The following is a 23,348-nucleotide window of genomic DNA, read 5'->3' as shown; positions in this document are numbered from 1 at the left end:
ATATATATATATATATATATATATATATATATATATATATATATATGCATGTATTCATATATATATTCATCCTTTTCTATATTTTAAATTTTGCCTTGAGGGTTTCCATTTTTCAAAATGTTTTCTATTAAATCTATCATTTCCCAGTGAAGCTAAAATGGAAATTTCTTCCCAATTAAATTTTTACCTTTATTACATCCTCTGTCTCCAAACCTAGTTTCTTTCTTTTTCTGTTCAGTTCAGTGCTAGGCACAATATTCACATAGAACTCAAGCGGATGCCTTACAAAGGTATAACTGCACTGTCTCATCTCATCTTCTTTCCCCTTGATGAGAAACCCTAGTAAATCCAGGTTACTTTCCCTAATGGGGTTGTGCTCTGTGCTGTTGGTTTTACAGATTTTCCCACAAATATCTTCCAAATCCTTTCCTGGGTGTATGTTCTGCATAATTGGCTCCTTGATCCTATACTTATTAGTTTGTATCTTTATAACTGGACTTTGCTTGGCATTTTCTGTCTTCATCAAATCCAATTCAAATCCTGTTCAATCTGATATTCAATCTTATTATTTCCTGACCTCACTTTTAGTATCACCAGAAAATTCAATGATCTTTGCTCCTCTGCAATGTCCTAAATCATATGAATCTTATTCCCAGAGCTATGGAAAACATACTATTACTAAACCCCCTTGAAGCTGACCTTTCCCTATCTGGCTGCTTTTTGTCTACTGCTGTAAAATTAGTTTTCTGACACTATGCTATTTTATGGTCTGCTTTAGATATCAATCTTAAATGCCAAAAATTTTCACTCTTTTGAAAATATTTTTTCTTACCAATCAAGGCAATAGCACTGTCTAAGAGGTCCATAAGATTAGAGAAATATTATTGTCCATGTGAGAGTTCTTAACTATCTCTAAGCCATCTTGCTAGAATTCTATATCTAAATTCAGAGAAGATGAAGTCATCTCTCATAGTAGATATTGGGCATATAGAGACAGTTTTATTGCTGTCTGTGATTGAAGACAAAAAACAAAAAACAAAAAACAAAAAACAAAACAAAACAAAAACAACAACAACAAAAAAAAAAACTACAGTTCAATTTCTCCAAGTATGGTTGAAGAAAAACCACCTGCTGAAAATGAGTAAATGAAATTTACACAGAACACTCATTTGGGTTGAAGGCAGGTATAGTCAACCCAGAAGTCCATGTACTAAGTGTTGTACAGAAAGGCATTTTGATCAGACAAAAGGTACAAACACATCATTCAAGACTGCCTAGAATTTATTAAGCATTTACTCTATGTTAGATTGTATCTTACGCCACTTCCATTCCTTTATCCCCAGTAAATTAGTGTGAAATAAATAAAGAAATATCTGAAATAGAATATATTTTTCACCTTTCTTCTAATTTTCTCTAACATCTTAATTAATTACAATGTGATTATCAATATTCAGAAACCAACATGTGTAGAATACTAATTGATTGAACTATGATCTATTAAATTTTCCAATTTTATTAGGCTTGTCCTAATTTTATTTTGTTCTGCCCTGAATTGTTGTACCTCTCTCTTCTTATTCTTGTCTTGCTGAAGTTCAAGCCCAGAACCCAGAGCTTTTCAAAGCGCTGAGTTACATCACGTCCCTTCCTTAGTCTTTTTTTTTTTTTTCTTCTATGACATTTATATTATCTTCCTTTATTCAGACTGGAACAGTCTTTTATTGATTTTCATGATTTAACACATTAAATAATAACAGTCAAATAATTTGTGGATGTCGTTTTCCTCCAATGATATGACACAATTAATTGAAAATTAATGTAGAAGAAATCATGTACAGTTTTCAGCGAGTCATATGAAGTAATTGTTGTGGATATAAACGTTATGTTTTCGTGCCAGGTGTAGGATGTGGGACTGATTCAGATGGTTCACTGTAGCAGACTGTTTGTCTCATGCGAGCTCCAATAGGAGTTCTTTGCCAGCTGCAGATAGTTTAAATCTGAGAACTCTGGAGAGATTAAAAATGTCGGATCCCAGAGAGTGTGGAGCTCTGAGGCAGGACAAGGCTGCTCCTGTTTCCCCTTGCCTCTCATGATTGCTTTGTGAAACAAGAAGCTGGATATCTCCAGACTAGCTCTAAGGAGCTCAATGACCCTAACCAGCTGAAAGCAGTTAAGAGAACTGTGTCCTCTCTCCGATTAACCCTTTCTCTCTCCTAGCTGGTGTTGGGATGTTGGAAGGGATTGGAGTGCAGTAGGCAAAAAAGAGATTTAAAAAGTGCATCCACTAGGAGGCGCAGCCTTGATGTTGTGCCTGAATCAGGATACCTTAAAAGACCACCACAAGGAGTCGAGTCTGTTGCAAAACACATAAGGATATTTTTATTACAAATTATTACAAGCTGCAGCTTGGGCTCACCCCCCACCCCACTGCCACAGTGGTGAGAGCTGAGAGCCAGTGCTTAGGTTAGTTGGGTGATTTAAAGATTCTGGTCTCTCCCAGCATGCCCAAAGCAGAGGGTATTCCTGCCTGGCAAGCATCTATTGGTCAAAAAGCTGCATTTGGAATTGATTGGCTATAGGAAGGTTCCCAGACCGTTAATGATCTGGTGTCCCTCCCTAGGGGAATGGGCCAGTTTCCTAGCAACTTTATCTCTAATGGGTAGGGAAAGAATGCAGTAAGACTAGTACTTCCCCTCAGGGCATTATGGCTGGACATATCTCCATATTTCCACCCAGCTAGCCTTAGTTCAGGCCTTTGCTCAAAAAGTTGCTCCATCATACCACTAGGATATTTGCTCAGCTACATTCATAGCAGCCTTGTTTGTAATTGGAAACAACCTAGATGCATCTCAACTGAAGAATGGATAAAGAAAATATTTATACAATGGAATACTATGTATCTATTAAAAATGAGACATGGTCTCTGTTGCCTGGGGTTTGATAATTTCCCCTGACAGGGCTGCCTTGCCAAGCCACAAGGGAAGAGGTCAACCTCAGTCGTGATGAGACTTGATGAAACTTAGGTTGGTAGGGCAGGAGGATGAGTGAAGAAGGTAGATGGAAAAATTGGATCCCCTGTAGCTAGCTTTATTAGAGGTTGTGTGCTGCCATATCAAAGTGCTGAGAGCTAAACCAAGGCCACTGAAAGAGGAATATGCTCTCTTAGCTGCTCAGCCTTATTTCCATTACCTAATATTAAGCTTGATATAACACGGTATTGTTAATAACACCAGCACATCTATCTTTCTATCGATTACCTTTATTTCTTCAAGAATTATTTATTGAGTATATAGTAGATTCTGAAAATTGCCTTACTCTCTTATTGTTGGCTGGTGAAAATCATGTTTCTTGGTCTCAAGAAATATTTACAAACTTCATCTATCCTCAAAGCATTTGTTTGATAATTTCTAAATTATTTAATTGTCAATTCAAAAACCACTAAGATCTACAGTGCCTGTGCATTGTGCCATGTTATGGGGATAAAAAGTTAAAAGTCTTTGATTTAGTCTAGTGGTGCTAATGAGATTTAGATTCAGAAGAAATACAAATCTCTGAGCAAGTCCATGAGAGATTATCTTTATTGTATTATTTGAGAATGGAAGATGTCCTAAATATGGATAGTATCATTCCTTGAAGTGGAGTCATAGACCAAACAACAAAGATAAAGCTAGCTAAACACAAGCTTTCATTTCTCTCAGTTAGACTGGGAATGTTGTATATAACCATTTGCCTCCTGTTCCTTCTACTATCTTTTACTTCCATAATGAATTATAGCCTCAAATTGTGTGCCAGTATAACTGTTTTCTCCTCAAGTTTCTCCTGTAACAATACTTTTGTCTCAAAAAAAAAAAAAAAAAAAAAAAGACAAGTAGCTAAGTAGCTGATATACTCAGTCACTCAGGCATTGGTGGCATTTGAAGAGTAATTTTAGATATGCGGAAGAGAGATTATTCATTGTCAAGGATGCTGTTCTTCTGCTAGGTAAGAACACCTGAGAAGTATTGCTCTTTGAACCAGAAAGTAGCCCCTCATAAAGATGTGGGATATTTAGACACCTTTATGTTGACTTTCCTACATTGATGAATGTAAGAAAAAAGCATCTGCCATCAAGAAGCATCAATCTATGGTGCCTTATTAAAGCATTCTAAATACCAGAACACTAATTTCTTTCTTATGGGTTGTTGCAAAGATTGCATTTTGTTCCCTTTTTCTTCTTTTAAAAGGGAGAAAGGGCTTCGAATATTTCCTTAAGTGTGTTCTCTGCCATGTGATATTCCTCTGTTGAGAATTCTATGGACAGAGAGCAGGGAATCTTATGAAAGAAGGGGGGGATTGAAAGACCTGGAGGGGATATGAGCTCCACAAGGAGAGCTACAGGACCAAAAATTCTGGACACAGGGGTCTTTTCTGAGGCTGATACTCCAACCAAGGACCATTCATGGAGATAACCTAAAACCCCTGCACAGATGTGGCCCATGGCAGCTCAGTCTCCAAATGATTTTCTTAATAAGGGAACAGGGGCCTTCTCTGACAGGAACTCAGTGACTGCTCTTTGATCCCCTTCCTGTGGGGTGAGGAGCAGCCTTACCAGGGCAAGGAGGAAGACAATGAAGACAGTCCAGATGAGACCTGATAGGCTAGGGTCAGAAGGAAGGGTTGGAGGACCTCCCCTATTAAAGGGAGGAGCATGGGAGGGGCATGGGAGGAGAAGAGGGAGGGAAGGCAGGATTGGGAGGGGACAAGGGAGGCAGCTACATCTGGGATACAAAGTAAATGAATTGTAATGAATTGAAAAAATAAAATAAATGAGAGTAAGGTTTTCTTCAAGGAGACAGATGATTCTCAGTGCTCTAGGTACCCAACATTCACCTGCTCTCAAGTGTGAGTCACAGACCAAAGTCACTGCCAAGTCACTGAGCTCTATAAAGATTGGACTTTATGTCTGGAACATCAACTTCACTTCTCTATGGATGAAGTTAGGGGAATGAGTCATTGCCAGGTTTCCAGATGGCTGTTAGGTATCTAATTGTCTAAGAACACCCTGTTCTTTGGGACTCCAGCCCAACTATGTTTTCTTAACTCTAGTATTTAAAGGATGTGTAAGATTCACATTCTGAGAGTTTGGGACCTAAAATGGGTTTATTTGATTTGTGTGACGTGACGTTCTTTCCAGCTCTTGTGACTGTGAACAAGGACTTGAGGAGATCCCAAGTTTGAGATTTTCTCATCTAGGACAATGCTACTAAATTTGGGAAGAATCATTCTAGTTTTATATACTTGAACATATACACTCTTTCATATATGTGAAATTCAATCAAAGAAGCTTTAGAGGTGAAAAGTAACCTTGTGAAGAAGCTAGCAGGCTCAGCCAAAGTTGTGCTATTATCATTTCCCTGCTATCCTGAAGAGATTCATTACTGTAACTTTCAGATCTGATTCTTTCCTTCTTTTGCTCCCAAAGTATCCCTTATAATATCAATAGAGAATACAAAATGTGATTATTTAAAGATCCTGAGTAAAGTAAGACCTGTTAATAGAAAAAAAATATTAATTCTACTAAAATCATCTTTAACACATTGTTTTTGTCCTCCCAATTAGCAAAAGTTATGCTCATGGTTTGGTCACCATGTAAAATACAAATATATAAACTGCATATCCAAGAAATAAAACTTTACTGTTATCCCTTTGTCACTGCAGAACATAAGAGACAATGTAGAATTTCCTTCCTAAAAACCCTTCAGAATTTGAGGATGAACATATATACCATTCAAACTTGTGCATCAATATTCGGGTTTTCCTCCCTAGAATACCTGTAAAGAATACTGTTCCCCACAATTGAGATGGGAATCATTCTATTTTTACAAACTAGTACAAAGTTCTCTTGCATAATAGGAAAATATATAAAATTGTTATATTTTAATATTAATAACTCAAAATCATACACCATTAAAAATAAAAACTACTAGTTTTTTTTCTTTATATGAAACTATATGCTCAGTCTCACACAGTTTAGGTTTTATCACAATGCAAAATGATGGAAACCTTTCTCTCTGACCTAGAATGTGTGCAGTATTCTTTGTGACTGAGTGAAAGTTTGCTGTAGGGAACTGGTGAATTCTCACTTCTGGAAACCTGTGTGAACAGCAAACCTGCTCAGGTTGGATATCTAATAGAATTAACTTTGGAGTTAACTGTGAGAAAACATCACAGATAACCTTTGTTCATTACATCATAGAAATGATGGACATATAAATATCCTATACATTGTCGATATGTTTCTAGAAGGTAAGCAACAATGTTTACACCAGAAACTAACTTTTATCAAATTTAAAACTTACATAATAGGGGCTTGCTGAGACTGAAGCATCAACCAAGGATCATGCATGAACTGGACCTATGTGCCCTACAAAGATGTAGTAGATGGGCAACTTAGACTTCAACTGGGTACTGCAATAAGGGAGGTAAGGATTGCATTGGACACTGACTCACTTGCTACCTTTAAGGTCACTTTTCCCTGGCAGGACTACCTTCACAGGCCACAGGAGAAGAGGACACATTCAGTCCTGACGCAACTTGATGAGTTGGGGTGGATGGGTAAGGGAGCACCCCTTTTCTGTAAAAAGAGGAGGGAGGAGAAGAAAGGGAAAAAGGGTGAGACGGGTAGGGGAGGCAGGAAGAGGCTATAAGGATGTAAAGTGAATAAAATAAATAAATGAAGGAAAAAAGAGATATTTGCTTTAAAAAAGTGACAAACTGTTATGTGATGGATACATGTGGAGCAGATTTTTATGCTTCAAGCCAACAGGCAAATGAAGTATTCGAGTTTTTATTTGACATCAGTTGGGGGCTTCCTTGGAACCAAAACCACCTCATTGTTTGAGAATGAAAAGAAGAGGAGGATCAAGGCACTAGCTACAGCCAAGTTGGTGAGAACAACCTGTATGGGCCTCAGGTGGAAGTCAAGAATTGAGAGAAATTATGGACAAAAAGAAGTATGTTGGACACAGTCCCAAGCCCAACCTGACAAAGCAAAACGGTCAGAGGAGTCACTTCCTCTGTGTGTTTCGGGGATATATTCTTAGACAACAAAAATACTGCTTCCTTGGACGATGGGGTAATTTTAAGTTTGGACTGTGCTGTCTTCAAAAATCTTCTTACTTTTCTGAGTTTTTCAATTGATTTGGACTATTTTCTTTTCCAACAAAAAGGGTGATACTACTTTATCTTATTATAAGAACTTTGTCTGGAAAACACAATAAGATTATTAATTTAGAATGTCAATTGTATCTTCTTTTAAAAAACTGCACTTATAAGTGAGTACTTATGTGTGACTTTCTGCTTCTGGAATACCTCACTCAGGATGGTCTTTTCTAGTTCCCACAATTTGCCTGCAAATTACATGATTTCCTTGTTTTTAGTTACTTAGCGGTATTCCATTGTATAAATGTACCACAATTTCTATATCCATTCCTCCACTGAGGAACATCTTAATTGTTTCCTGATTCTGGCTATTAAAAATAAAGCTGCTATGAGCATAGTTGAGCAAATGTCCTTATTGAATTGTGGAGCGTCTTTTGGGTATATGCCTAGGAGTGGTAATCTGGATCTTGAGGTAGCACTATTCCCAATTTTTTGAGAAAGCACCAGATTGATTTCCAAAGTGGTTGTACAATGTTACATTCCCACCAGCAATGAAGGAGTGTTCCTCTTTCTCCTTGTCTTCTCCGGCATATATATAGGATAAACATACTAAAATCTATAATCCTAAAGAAGCTAAACAACAAATAGGATCCTAGGGAAGATTCTTAATCCTTATTCAGAAGGGAAAACAAGATATACATCAGAAGTAGAAGAAGACAAGGAAGAGGACAGTAGGACCCTTCCACAGAGAACCTCTGAAAGACTGCACCTCCCCCAGGGTATCAAAAGAGATACTGAAACACATAGCCAAACTTTGGTCAGAGTGCTGGAATCCTTATGAAAGAAGATAGTGATAGAAAGACCAGGAGGGGTCAGGAACTCCACAAGGACAACAACAGAGCCAAATACCTGGGCCCGAGCCGGCCTGCAGAGACTGATGGACTATGGACCATGCATGGAGAGGACCTTGACTCCTGTTCAAAGGAAGTCCAATGGTGGTTTAGTTTCCAAATGGGTTCCCTAGTAAGGGGTACAAGGCCTGTCTCTGACATGAACTCAGTGACTGTCTCTTTGTTTACCTCCCCCAGGGGATTGCAGTCTTTCCAGGCCACAGAGAAAGATGATGCAGGCAGCTTCGATGAGACCTGATAAGCTAGGATCAGATAGAAGGGGCAAAGGTTCTCCCTATCAGGTGATTAGGGAAAGGGTATAGGAGAAGAAGAGGGAGCATGGGTGGGAGCATGGGTGGGTATAGGAGGTGATGAGGGAGGGGATGCAGTGGGGATACAAAGGGAATAAATTGTAATAAATAAATATGTAAATAATATTAAATTAAAAATTTCAATTATGCTTTACTGAAAATGTATTTTAATCTGATGAGTAAAATAAACTAAAATCTCAGTTATTTTAAAGTCGTATGATCCTTACTATACAAACAAAAAACCACATCAGTAAAAAAAAAATATAAATGTCCCAAACTTAGAAAATAATGTCCTGGCCCTAATTACCTGACTACAGTAGTTTCTCCTCATTAATCAAACAGTCAATGTTAATGAGAATGTTGGTATGGATAGTACCATAGGCCACAGAAATTATTTATGATTATAACTTTGTTGCTACTTGGAGGTATTCAGTTTTTGTAGTTGAGGGTATCTTACACTGGTAATCCTAAAACTAAATTCAAAAGGCCAGATAAGTGAAATACCCACCATACAAAAGAGCAAATTTAAACATATTTCTAAATATATTTAAACCACAGGGAGAGAAAGCTAGATCTCAGGTACCATGTATGCATTCAACTGAACTCAAACCTCAAATATGATATGACAAGATGCAGAAATGAAATCATTATAAAAGTAAGCATGAAATATCCACATTTAAACAATCTATAACCAATCTCATATGTCAGCAATTTGTCTTTGCAGTTAGAAATTATCAGTAAATGTTGATAATTACAACACTGTTATGTGATTCTAAATTCATTGTTTGCTATCTAATTATTCAGTTGAGGTATACAAGCCATTAATATAGATATCTACTCTCAAAAAAAAAACTATGATTATACCAAATAAATGTGCCCAAAAAGAAATATTCTAAAAATGTGAAAATGTATTAGAACATCCTAATTATTACACGAATCAAAAAATTAAATAACTTAAACCATCTGACACAATAATGGCCAAACATGGCATTCTTTCATGCCCAACATGCTGCTATATTTTTAATGGAAATTACAATTTCTTGAATTAATTTAATTTAGTGTAATTTTATTGTTTAATTTTTATTTTGTACAAACCAATGGAAGCTCTAAAACATTAGCATGCTCTCATTAAATGAATAATTATTTCTAACAATTGAATGAAACAATGAGCCAATAAGTCACCAGGAGATTGTAGACAACCAAAATATTAAATGTACATTCCAGGTTGAGCAAATGTCCTTGTTTTACACTGGAGTATGGATTGGGTATGTACCTAGGAATGGTGTCTTGTGATAGAGTTACTAAACAATTTCTGAGAAAATGCAAGATTGATTTCCAAAGGGTTTGTATACCTCTAGAGGGACAAGGGAGGCTTTTGGAGACTAAAGCACCCATCAAGGACCATGCCTGGTCTGGATCTAGGGCCCCTACAAATATGTAGTTTGTGGGCAGTTTACTCTTCCTGTGATTCCCCTGGTAAGAGGAGCTGGGGCTGTCTCTAACATAATCTCTTTTTCCTGCTTTTTGATCAGTTCCCTCTGGCAGGGCTGCCTTGCCTGGTCTTAGTGAAGGAGGATGCCACTCAGTCCTGATGAGACTTGATGTGCCATGGTGGTTTAGTGGGGTGGGGGGTGGGGCTTCCCTTTTCTGAGAATTAGGTAAGGGAGGATGGGGAAGAAGAAGGAATCATGAGAGCACAATGGGAGAAGGGAGAAGGTTACAATTGGGATGTAAAGTGACTAGAAAAGAGAGAGAGAGAGAAAGAAAGAAAGAAAAAGAAAGAGAGAGATAAAGAAGCAAAGAAATAGACAAAGAAACAAAGGGAGAGAGAGAGAAAGAAAGAAAGAGAAAGAAGAAAGAAAAAAGAAAGAAGAGAGGAAAAGAAAAAAGAAAAGAAAAGAGAAGAAAAAAGAAAAGAAAAGAAAGAATAATAATGGTATTTTCCAGAAAACCTTCCCTGTCACCAATCTGTCAATAAAAGTGATGAAGAAATTAAGCAGTCTATTTCTTTCCTTCCACAAAACTTTAATTTAGGATTAAACTCCAACTGAACAAAATACTGCTATTCTAGCATGTGGAACATTGAAAGACCCAACATTTTCCAGCACACATTTTTCTGCTGCACCTTCTTGCCAGGTATTATAAACACATCTGTCTTTATCATGCCTTTAATTTACTGTTTCCGTAATTTTTATCAATATCATCAAAAGCCTAGAGTCACATATTATAGCCAGGCAAATGCAAAGATTTACTAATACTGAAGAAAATACGCTGGATATCTATATTAGATTATAAAATATTGGATGTGTTTCACTTTTATGGATGCAGTCAATGTTGAGTTCTTAACATTCCATTATTTATATTATATATAATTAATATTAATGGTCATATTAATATATTATTCACTTTACATATTTGCTGTAGCCCCATCCTTCTTCTTCTCCCAAGTCCTACCCTCCTTCCCTTCCCACTCTCTCCTACCTCTAAGGGGAGATCCTTTTCCCATCCTTCCCAGCTCATCAAGTTGAATCAGGACTGAGCCTGTCCTTCCCTGTGGCCTGGCAATGTAAACCTGCAAGGGGAAAGTAATAAAAAAAAAAATGGCATGTGAGTCCTTGTCCAATGAAACAACCTCATCCCTTAATAAAGGACCCATAAGAGGCCTAAGCTGCCCATCTGCTACGTCTTCATAGGGGACCTAGTCCAGTTCAAGCATGTTTATTGGTTGATGCTTCAGTCTCAACCAGCCCCTCTGGGCTCGGGATAATTGGTTTTGTTTGTTTTTCTGTGGAGCCCCTGTCACCTCCAGGTCCTTTTCCCTTCTCTCCCACCTTTCCACAAGACTCCTTCAATGTTTGGCTCTTAGTCTTAGCATCTGTTTTGAGGAGCTGCTGTGAAGTGCCTGTCAGAGGACAACTCTGTCAAACTCTTGTCTACAAATATAGCAAAGCATCATTCATAACATCAGGGGTTGACACTCCTTAATAGGGTGGGTTTTGGATTGGGCCATGTATTGGTTGGGCATTTCCTCCATATCTGCTCTATCTGCCCTATCTTTATCCTTGTACGTTTTGTAGGTAGAATAAATTTTTGGCCGAAGTTTTTGTAGATGGGTTGGTGTTCGTCTCCCTCTGCTAAGAGACTAGTCTAGTTAGTGGGTGTCTTCTTCAGTCTTTATAGCCTCTGCTACTAGGAGTCTCTGCTTGAGTACCCGTACATTCTTCCATGAACCTACCCTGACTTAGTTCTCCAGCTAATCATAGATATATGCCCGTTCTCAGTTAATCTTTTCCCTACAGTCCTGTCCTCTCACCCTTGTCCTTTCCAGGTCTGTTCTCCACCATCTTAACTCTCTGTGCCCCCTCTCCTATCTTGTTCCCTTTCTTCAGACATTACCTCTATCTATTCAATCTTCACTTCCAAGTGAGATATATGCATCCTCCCTTGGATCCTCTATGTTACTTATCTTTTTTGGGTCTGAGCCTCATAGTAAGCTTATCCTGTACTATATGCCTAAAATCTACTTATAAGTGAGTACATACCAAATGTGTCTTTTGGAGATGGGGCTATATCACACGTTTTATACTCACTCATGAGTGGATATTAGACAAATAATATAAGATAAACATACTAAAATCTGTACACCTAAAGAAGTTGATCAGGAAAGAGGACTCTGGCTAAGATGCTCAATCCCTATTCAGAAAGGCAAAGAGGATGGACATCAGAGGAGGGAGAAAACAGGGAACAGAGCAGGAGCCTACCACAGAAAGTCTCTGAAAGTCTCTACCCTGCAGGGTATAGAGGCAGATGCTGAGACTTACAGGCAAACTAGGGGAGAGTGCAGGGAATCTTATGAAAGAAGTGGTAGATATTAAGACCTGGAGAAGACAGGAGCTCCACAAGGACAGCAACATATTCAAAAGGTCTGGGCAAAGGGGTCTTCTGAGACTGATAATCCCGCCAAGGACATATGCATGGAGATGGTCTGGAACCCCTGCCAGAGGTAGTCTATGGCAGTTAAGTATCCAAGTAAGTTTCACAGTAATGTGGACAGGGTCTGTCTCTGACAGGAACTGAATGACCTGCTCTTTGATCACCTCTCCCTCTAGAGGGAGCAGTCTTAATAGGCCACATAAGAAGACAATGCATCCACTCCTGATGAGAACTGATAGACTAGGATCAGAGGGAAGGGGAGGAGGACCTCCCTTATCAGTGGACTGGGAGAGGGACATGGGTGGGGAAGACTGAAGGTGGGATTAGAAGGGACAAAGGTTTCTCTGTCATTCTATATTCCTCTACAGAGAATACTCTGTTTAGTTCTGTTCTCCATTTTTTTATCAGTTACATTTTATTACCTCTGTATCCCAGCTGTGTCCCACTCCCTCATTCCCTCCCAATCCCACCCTCCTTCCCTCATCTCCACCGTGCCCCTTTCCAAGTCCACTGATAGGGGGGGACCTCCTCCCCATTGATCCGATCCTGTTTTATCAGGTATCTTCAGGACTGGCTGTGAAGCCCTCCTCTGTGGCCTAACAGGACTGCTCCTCAGTTGGGGGGTGGGGAGGTCAAAGAGCCAGTCATTGAGTTCCTGTTAGAAATAGTCTTTGTTCCCCTCACTATGGGAAACCAATTGGTTACTGAGCTAACACAGGCACTTTACTCACTTAGTATCGCCCCCGTGGTTCCCTCCCTCCTCCCATCCCAATCCCTCCCTTCCTCCACCCTCTGCCTGCATGCCCCTCCTCAAGTCCACTGATAGGAGAGGACTTCTTTTCCTTTCTTCTGATCCCAGTCAATTAGGTCTCATCAGGAGTGGCTGCAGTGTCTTTTTCTGTGGCATGGTAATGCTGTTTCCCCCTCAGGGGGAGGTAATCAAAAAGCAGGCTAATCAGTTCATGTCAGAGACAGTCCCTGTTCCTATTACAATGGAAACCACTTGGATACTGAACTGCCATGGGCTACATCTGTGCAGGGGTCTTAGGTTATCTCCATGCATAGTCCTTGGTTGGAATAGCACTCTCAGGAAAGACACCTGTGCTCAGATTTTTTTTTTTTTTGGTTCTGTTGTTCTCCTTATGGTGTTCCTGTCCTCTCCTGATCTTACTGTTTCCCACTTCTTTCCTAAGATTCCCTGCACTCTGCCCAAAGTTTGGCCATAAGTCTCAGCATCTGCATTGACAATCTGCAGGGCAGAGCTTTTCAGAGGTCCTCTGTGTCAGGCTCTTGACTTGTTCCCTCTTTTCTCCTTCTTCTGATGCCCAGCCTCTTTGCCTTTCTGGATAGGAATTGAGCATTTTAGCAAGAGTCCTCCCTCTTGATTAGTTTCTTAAGGTGTACAGATATTAGTGGGTTTATCCTATATTATATGTTTATATGAGTGAGTATATACAGTGTGCATCTTTCTGCTTCTGGGATAGCTTACTCAGGATGATCTTTTCCAGATCCCACCATTTACCTGCAAATTTCATGATTTCCTTGTTTTTTATTGCTGAGTAATATTCCATTGTGTAGATATACCACATTTGGACCTCCATTCCTCCACTGAGGGGCATCTGGGCTGTTTTCAGCTTCTGACTATTACAAATAATGCTTCTACAAACATGGTTGAGCAAATGTCCTTATTGTGTACTTGAGCCTCTTTTGGGTATATGCCTAGGAGTGGCATAGCTGGATCTTAAGGAAGCACTATTCCTACTTGTCTGAGAAAGCTACAGATTGCTTTCCAGAGTGGTTGTACAAGTTTGCATTCCCACCAGCAGTGGAGGAGGGTTCACCTTTCTCCACAACTTCTGCAGCATGTGTTGTCTCTTGAGTTTTTTATCTTAGCCATTCTGATGGGTGGATGGTGAAATCTTAGGGTCGTCTTGATTTGCATTTCCCTGATGGCTAATGAGGTTGAGCATTTCTGTAAGTGTTTCTCTGCCATTCGATATTCCTGTGCAGAGAATTCTCTGTTTAGCTCTGTATCCCATTTTTTAATTGGATTACTTGATTTTTTTGCTGTTTAACTTCTTTATTTATTATTGTTTGTTATTATTAGTTACATTTAATTAACTCTGTATTCCAGCTGTATCCTGCTCCCTTATTCCTTCCCAATCCCACACTCCCTCCCTCAGCTTCTCCCTGCCACTTTCCAAGTCCACGGAAGGAGAGGACTTCCTCCCCTTTCCTCTGACCCTGTTGTATCAGGAATATGTTTTATCAGTCCTCCTCTGTGGCCTAGCAGAACTGCTCCTTGCTTGGGGGGTGGGGAGTCAAAGAGCTTGCCATTGAGTTCCTGTCAGAGATAGTCCCTGTTCCCCTTACTATGGGAAAGCAATTAGTTATTGAGCTACAACAAGATTCTTTAGAGTAAAGGTTCTAGGTTATATCCATACATGGTCCTTGGTTGGAGAAACAGTTTCAGAAAAAAAAACCCTGTGCCCAGATATATTTGGTCCTTGTGGAGCTCCTATCCTTTCCCTGTCATACTAACTCACCTTCTGCAGAAGGTTTGGTTATGAGACATAGTATCTGTTTTGAAATGCTGCTTGGTAGGTTCTTTCAGATGCCTTCAGCATTAGACTCCTGTCATATGTCCAATGCACATATCATTTGTCTTTCTAAGTAAGGATTAATCATCTTACCTCGTATCTGCTTTCTTGTTTATCATCATTAGGTGTATAGACTTCATTATGTTTATTATATCTTGTAGGTCTATATAAGTGCGTATATACCATGTTTGTCTTTCTCCTTCTGGGATACTTCACTCAGAATGATCTTTTCTAGATCCCACCATTTGCCTGCAAATTTCATGATTTCCTCATTTTTGATTGCTGAGTAGTATTCCATTGTGTAAAAATACCACAATTTCTGTATCCATTCATTCGATGATGGACATCTGGGTTGTTTCAAGGTTCTGGCTATTAGAAATAAAGCTGCTACAAACATGGTTGATCAAATGTCCTTGTTGTGTACTTGAGCAAATTTTGGGTATATACCTAGCATTGATATAGCTGGGTCTTGAAAAGTGTTATTCCTAATTGTCTGAGTAAGCGCCAGATTGACTTCCAAAGTGGTTGTACCAGTTTACATTCCCACCCTCAATGCAGGAGGGTTCCCCTTTCTCCACAACCTCTCCAGCATGTCTTGTCACTTGAGTTTTTCATCTTGGCCATTCTGATGGGTATAAGGTGAAATCTCAGGGTCGTTTTGATTTGTATTTCCCTGATGGATAATAACGTTGAACATTTCTATAAGTGTTTCGCTGCCATTTGATATTCCTCTACAGAGAATTCTCTTTTTAGCTCTGTTCCCCATTTTTTTTGGGGGGGAGGGAAAGTTTTATTTCTGCTTACATGTTGCAGTCTCTCATGAAGGAATCCAGGTCAGGGACTGAAGGCAGGAACCTATAGGCAGGAGCTGAAACAGAGGATTTGGAAGAACACTGCTTACTTGGTTAGTGACATGATGTAAGAGGGCAAAGCCCACTGTTCCCCATTTTTTAATTGGATTACTTGGTCTGTTACTTTTCAGCTTCTTTAGTTCTTTATATATACTGGATATTAGCCCTCTTTCAAATAAAGGGTTGGTGAAGATTCTTTCCCAGTCTGTAGGCAGTCATTTTGTTTTGATGATGGTGACCTTTGCTTTACAGAAGCTTTTCAGTTTCATGAGGTCCCATTTATTGATTGTTGCTCTTAGAGCCTGTGCTGTTGGTGTGCTCTTTAGGAACTTGTCTCCTGTGCCAATGAGTTCTAGGCTGTTCCCCACATTTTTTTTCTAACGGATTTAGAGTATCTGGTTTAATGTTGAGATCTTTGATCCACTTGGACTTTAGTTTTGTCCAGGTGATAAATATGCATCTATTTTCATTTTTCTGCATGTAGACATTCAGTTGGACCAGCACCATTTGTTGCAGATGCTGCTTTTTTCCATTGAACGGATTTGGCTGCTTTATCAAAAATCAAGTATTCATAGGTGTGTGGGATCTTCTATTGGTACCATTTTTCCTCCTTTGTGTTTCTATGCCAATACCATGCAGATTTTATTACTATTGCTCTGTAGTACAGCTTGAGATCAGGGATTGAGATACCTCCAGATGATCTGTTGTTATATAGGATTGTTTTGGAGATTCTGGGTTTTTTGTTTCTCCATATGAAGCTGAGAATCTTTTTTTCAAGGTCCGTAAAGAATTGAGTTGGTATTTTGATAGGAATTGCATTGAATCTATAGATTGCTTTTGGCAGGATGGCCATTTTCACAATGTTTATCCTACCAATCCATGAGCACGGGAGACCTTTCCATCTTCTGATGTCTTCTTCAATTTCTTTCTTCTGAGAAATGAAGTTTTTCTCAAACAGGTCTTTCACTTGCTTGGTTAGTGTCACCCCAAGGTACTTTATGTGGTGAGTGGCTATTGTGAAGGGTTTTGATTCCCTTATTTCATTCTCGGTCCTTTTGTCTTTGGTATACAGGAGGGCTTCTGATTTTTTTGAGTTGATTTTTTATCCTGCCACTTTGCTGAAGGTGTTTATCAACTGGAGGAGTTCTCTGGTTGAATTTTTGGGGTCACTCATATATACTATCATATCATCTGCGAATAGTGACACTTTGACTTCTTCCTTTCTGATTTGTATCCCCTCGATCTCCTTTAGTTGTCTTATTGCTCTGGTTAGGACTTCAAGTACTATGCTGAAGATGTATGGAGAGAGTGGGCAGCCTTGTCTTGTCCCTGATTTCAGTGGGATTGATTAAAGTTTCTCTCCATTGAGTTTGACGTTGGCTATAGGCTTGCTGTATATTGCCTTTACTATGTTTAGATATGTGCCTTGTATCCCTGATCTCTCCAACACTTTAAACATGAATGGGTGTTGGAGTTTGTCAAATGCTTTTTCAGCATCTAAGGAGATGATCATGTGTTTTTTCTCCTTCAATTTGTTTATGTGGTGGATTACATTGATGGATTTCCGTATGTTGAACCACCCTTGCATGCCTGGGATGAAGCCTATTTGGTCATGGTGGATGATATCTTTGATGTGTTCTTGTATTCGATTTGCAAGTATTTTATTGAATATTTTTGCATCAATATTCTTTAGAGTGTTAGGTCTGAAGTTCTCTTTTTTTTGGATCGTTTTGTGCTTTAGGTATTAAGGTGACTATTGCTTCATAGAATGAATTTGGTAATGTTCCTTCTGTTTCTATGTTGTGGAATATTTTGGAGAGGATTGGAGTTAGCACATCTTTGAAGGTCTGGTAGAATTCTGCACTGAATCCATCTGGCCCAGGACTTTTTTTGGAGGGGAGACTGTTGATGACTGCTTCTATTTCCTTGGGGGAAATAGGGCTATTCAATCTTTCTACATGACCTTGACTTAATTTTGGTAAATGGAATCTATCAAGAACATTGTCCATTTCTTTTAGATTTTCGAATTTTGTGGCATATAGGCTTTTGTAGTACAACCTAATGATTGTTTGGATTTCCTCAGTGTCTGTAGTTATGTCCCCCTTTTCATTTTTGATTTTGCTGATTTGGATATTTTCTCCCTGCCTTTTGTTTAGTTTGGCTAATGGTTTGTCTATCTTGTTGATTTTTTTCAAAGAACCAGCTCTTGGTTTCATTGATTCTTTGAATAGTTTTCTTGGTTTCTAGTTGATTGATTTCAGCCCTGAGTTTGATTATTTCCAGCCATCTGCTCCTCTTGGGTGCATTTGCTTCTTTTTCACTAGGGCTTTCAGCTGGGCCATTAAGTTGCTTATATGAGATGTTACAAATTTTTTCTTGAAGGGATTTGGTGCTATGAATTTTCCTCTGAGCACTGCTTTCATTGTGTCCCATAAATTAGGGTATGTTGTACCTTCATTTTCATTGAATTCTAGGAAGTCTTCAATTTCTTTCTTTATTTCTTCCTTAACCCAGCTATCATTGAGCAGCAAGTCATTCAGTCTCTATGTGCTTGTAGGGTATTTTTAATTCCATTGTTGACGATTTCCAGCTTTATTCCATGGTGGTCAGATAGAATACAGGGGATTATTTCAATCTTCTTGTATCTGTTGAGGCTTGCTTTGTGACCAACTATATGGTCTATTTTGGAGAAGGTTCCATGAGGTGCTGAAAAGAAGGTATACTCTTTTCTATTTGGGTGGAAAGTTCTGTAGACATCTATTAGGTCCATTTGATTTAGGACCTCTGTAAGTGCGTTTATTTCCTTATTTGGTTTTTGTCTAGATGATCTGTCCCTTGGTGAAAGTGGAGTGTTGAAGTCTCCCACTGTTAAGGTGTTAGGATCGATGTGTGATTTAAGTTTTAATAATGTTTCGTTTATGAATGTAGGCGCTCTTGCATTTGGGGCATAGATGTTCAGAACTGTAATGTCCTCTTGGTGGATTTTTCCTTTGATGAGAATGTAGTGTCCCTCCTTATCTTTTTTGATTAATTTTGGTTGAAAGTCTATTTTATTAGGTATTAGGATAGCTACCCCAGCTTGTTTTCTGGGTCCGATTGCTTGAAAGACATTTCTCCACCCTTTAACTCTGAGGTAGTGTTTATCTTTGTTGCAGAGATACATTTCTTGGATACAACAGAATGTTGGATCATGTTTACTCACTCATTCTGTTAGTCTGTGTCTTTTTATTGGCGACTTGAGTCCATTGATGTTGATAGATAATATTGACCAATAAATGTTAGTTTCTTTTGTATTGGAGTCGGTGATCTTACTGTGTTTCATTGCTTGTTTTCTTTTGATTTTTGTTGGGATATTATCTGTATGCCATGTTTTCTTGGGTGAAGTTTTTTTCATTGGATTGGGATTTTCCTTCTAGTATCTTCTGTAGGGCTGGTTTGCTGTGTAGCTTTGCATAAATTTAGTTTTGTCATGGAATATTTTGTTTTCTCCATCTATGTTGATTGAAAGCTTTTCAGGGTATAGTAGTCTAGGTTGACATTTGTGATTTTTTAGAGTCTCCATGACACTTGCCCAGGCCCTTCTGGCTTTCATAGTTTCTGATGAGAAGTCCGGTGTGATTCTGATAGGTATACCTTCATATGTTACTTGGCCTTTTTCCCTTGCTTCTTTTAAGATCTTTCCTTTGTTCTGTACATTTAGTGTTTTGACTATGATGTGATGTGATGTGTTTCTTTCCTGGTCTAGTCTATTTGGTGTTCTGTAGGCCTCTTGTATATTTATGGACATCTCTTTCTTTAAGTTGGAAAAATTTTCTCCTATGATTTTCTTGAAAATGTTTTCTGGACCTTGGAGCCTGGAATCTGGTTCTTCATCAATTCCTATTATTCTTAGATTTTGTCTTTTCATGGCGTCCTTGATTTCTTGGATATTTTGTGTTTGGGACTTTTCTGATTTTACTTTCTCTTTGAGAGAAGTATCTATTTCTGCTAGTATATCTTCAGCTCCAGAGATTCTCTCTTCCATCTCTTGTATTCTATTGGTGATGCTTATCTTTGTGATTCTTGATCTTTTCTCCCAGTTCTCCAGCTCATGGGTTTTCTCAGTTTGTGTTTTCTTTATTGAGTCTAATTCTGTTTTCTTGCCTTGCACCATTTCCTTCATTTGTTTGAATGTGGATTCCTATCTCTCTATGGTGCTCTCTATTTTTTGTTCATTTCCTTTCTATATGCCACTAATTTTATCTCTACATGTGCCTCTATTTGTTTGGCTATGTTTGCCTGTGTTTCTTTAAGAATTTTGTCTATTTCTTTTTTCTTTACCTCCAATTGACTGGCCAAGTCTTTGAAAGATTTGTTCATTTCCTCTTTAACTGACTGAATTTGCATGGTTATTGTTCTGAAAGAACTGTTTGTTTCCTCTTTATGAGCCTCAAATAGTTGGGTAAGCACAGCTTTAAAGTCATTTTCCTGTGCTTCTGTTGAATTGGAGTATCCATCAATTTTGGGGGTTGCTGGTGAAGTCATGATGTCCTAATTCATGTTGGAAATGTTCTTTACCTACCCCTGGCCATTGGCTTATCTGAAACCGTCCCTGTTTGATTTTGGGTTCTGCAGTTCAGACTGGTACTGACTCTGTCTGGTGTCTGGAGAGTTCTTCAGGAAGCTGAGAGAGGTCCTGTGTCCTCAGCTTGTGCTGAAGACTAGCTGTAACTGTGGGAGAAAATTACGCAGGCGCAAATGGGGCAAATGCAGGCATGCATGCGTGTGTGTGTGTGTGTTTGTGTATTTGTGTGTGTGGAAGTGTGTGTGGAAGTGTGTCTCGGGGGACAGAGTGATAGATAATATTGAACCCTTGAGTGTGTGGGAGGGGCTCTGCACTGTATATGTAGCAGGCACTAATGATGGTCGCGGCACAATTTAAGTTAACTGCCTTAACTCCTCAATTGGACCCACAGAGCAGGGACTTCAAAGTCCCAGGTGACCCTCTGTTTCCCAAAGTGGGTATATGGGTGGGAGGGGGTTCTATGCCTGGCTTCTGTTTTAGAAGGACCCAGGATCTGGGGATCTGTAGATCCTCAAGGGTGCACTCACTTACAGGCAGGTCACTTGGCACAGATCGGTGTATCTGGGCTCTCTGCTCTCTGGTTTGGCCCTGCCTCTTTGATGTACTCCGCCAGCTCCATGCTGTTGTCACTGCCAGGTTATGAGGTCCTGCTGCAGTGTCAGTGATCGTGATCCTGCAGAGCCAGTATGGCATCTAGCAGACTTGGGCCCTGGGAGGATGGTGCAGCCACCTCGCAGATCTGGGACTCCGAGAAGGGTACCACGGGAATTGCTGCTAAAAGGCTTGGAGCTCTGCCTCAGTGGCTGCAGACCCCAGGCATTTAGGTCTGTGCTGAGAAAGATGAGTATGCTGTGTGGAGGAGGAGGGAGGTCTGGGGAAGGGGAGTGCTGGTAGATCAACGGCTCCTTTCTCTCCTCCAAACAAGTCCCCGGGTGACCCCAGACCAAAGTTTTCACCTCCTGCGATGTTCCCTGTTGTTTAAAAGCCTCACCTGGGTTGTTTTCCCGGGTTCAGAGGTCCTTCCACTCACCAACTCAGAAGTTTAGCTCTTCCACAGCTCAGAAACTGTGTGTGCTAGACACCATCTTGGCTCCGCCCCCACTGTTTAACTTCTTTAGTTCTTTATATATACTGGATATTAGCCCTCTGTCAGATATAGGGTTGGTGAAGATCTTTTCCCAATCTGTAGGATATCGTTTTGAGGACAGTATCCTTTGCTTTACGGAAGCTTTTCAATTTCATGAGGCGCCATTTATTGATTGTTGCTCGTAGAGCCTGTGCTGTTGGTGTTCTCTTCAGGAAGTCAAACAATTCTCTACAGTAAAAGATCTTCAGGAGGTATCTCTATCCATGATCTCAAGCTGTACTATAGAGCAACAATACCAAAAACTGCATGGTACTGGCATAGAAAGAGGATGGTGGATGAATGGAATCGAATAGAAGACCCTGACATAAATCTACACACTTATGGACAGCTGATTTTTGACAAAGAGGCCAAATCCTTTCAATGGAAAGCAGACAGCATCTTCAAAAAATGGTGCTGGTCTAACTGAAAGTCTACATGTAGAAAAATGCAAATAGATCCATACATATCATCCTGCACAAAACTAAAGTTCAAGTGGATCAAAGACCTCAACATAAAACTAGACACAATAAACTGCTTAGAAGAAAAAGTGGGGAATATCCTTGTTCCCCATTTTTTTTTTTACTGGATTACTTGGATTGCTGCTTTTCAGCTTCTTTAGTTTTTTATATATATTGGATATTAGCCCTCTGTCAGAAAAGGGTTGGTGGAGATTCTTTCCCAATCTGTAGGCAGTCATTTTGTTTTGATGATGGTGTCCTTTGCTTTACAGAAGCTTTTCAGTTTCATGAGGTCCCATTTATTGATTGTTGCTCTTAGAGCCTGTGCTGTTGGTGTTCTGTTCAGGAAGTTGTCTCCTGTACCAATGAGTTCTAGGTTATTCCCCACTTTTCCTTCTAACCAATTTAATGTGTCTGTTTTTACGTTGAGGTCTTTGATCCACTTGGACTTTAGTTTTGTGCAGGGTGATATATATGGATCTATTTGCATTTTTCTACATGTAGACATCAATTTAGACCAGCACCATATGTTGAAGATACTATCTTTTTTTTTCCATTGTATGGTTTTAGCATCTATGTCAAAGATCAGGTGTCCATAATTGTGTGGGTTTATTTCTGGGTCTTCTGTTCGGTTCCATTGATCCACCATTCTGTTTCTATGCCAGTACCATGCAGTTTTTAATACTGTTGCTCTATAGTACAGCTTAAGATCAGGGATGGAGATACCTCCAGAAGATCTTTTATTGTAGAGGATTTTTTTTTAGCAATTCTGGGTTTCTTGTTACTCCATATGAAGTTGAGAATTTTTCTTTCCAGGTCTGTAAAGAATTGTGTTCGTAATTTGATGGGAATTGAATTGAATCTGTAGATTGCTTTTGGTAAGATGGCCATTTTTACTATGTTAATCTTGCCAAGCCATGGGCATCTTAAAGAAATGCTCAACCTCATTAGCCATCAGGGAAGTACAAATCAAAATGACCCAGAGACTTCACCTTACACCCATCAGAATGGCCAAGATGAAAAACTCAAGTGACAACACATGCTGGAGAGGTTGTGGAGAAAGGGAAACCTTCCTCCACTGCTGGTGGGAATGTAAACTTGTACAACCACTCTGGAAATCAATTTGACGCTTTCTCAGACAACTAGGAATAGCGTTTCCTCAAGATCCCGCCATACCACTCCTAGGCATATATCCAAAAGAGGCTCAAGTACACAATAAGGACACTTGTTCAACCATGTTTGTAGCAGCCAGAATAGCTATTATTTGTAATATCCAGAAGCTGCAAATAGCCCAGAGGCCCCTAAACAGAAGAATAGATGCAAAAATTTTGGTACATCTACACAATGGAATACTACTCAGCAATGAGAAATAAGGAAATCATGAAATTTGCAGGTAAATGGTGGGACCTGGATAGGATCATCCCGAGTGAGCTGTCCCAGAAGCAGAAAGAAACACACGGTGTATACTCACTCATATA

At 39.3% G+C, this 23,348-nt stretch overlaps 1 long non-coding RNA gene across 1 annotated transcript in view; it reads right to left on the bottom strand.

Annotated features, from left to right (window-relative positions):
• Positions 1 to 23,348, bottom strand: part of LOC129673612 (uncharacterized) — a 272,464-nt gene that overhangs the window by 19,359 nt on the left and 229,757 nt on the right. Inside the window, exon 2 of the long non-coding RNA XR_008719680.1 lies at positions 10,820 to 10,910. This is a non-coding gene — a long non-coding RNA (uncharacterized LOC129673612). The remainder of the gene's footprint in view (positions 1 to 10,819; positions 10,911 to 23,348) is intronic.

This window comes from Psammomys obesus, unplaced genomic scaffold (genome assembly GCF_907164565.1).
Source record: "Psammomys obesus unplaced genomic scaffold, mPsaObe1.curated_primary_1811, whole genome shotgun sequence".
In the NCBI taxonomy this organism is placed as follows: Eukaryota; Metazoa; Chordata; class Mammalia; order Rodentia; family Muridae; genus Psammomys; species Psammomys obesus.
This window is presented reverse-complemented; position numbering and strand designations above follow the sequence as displayed.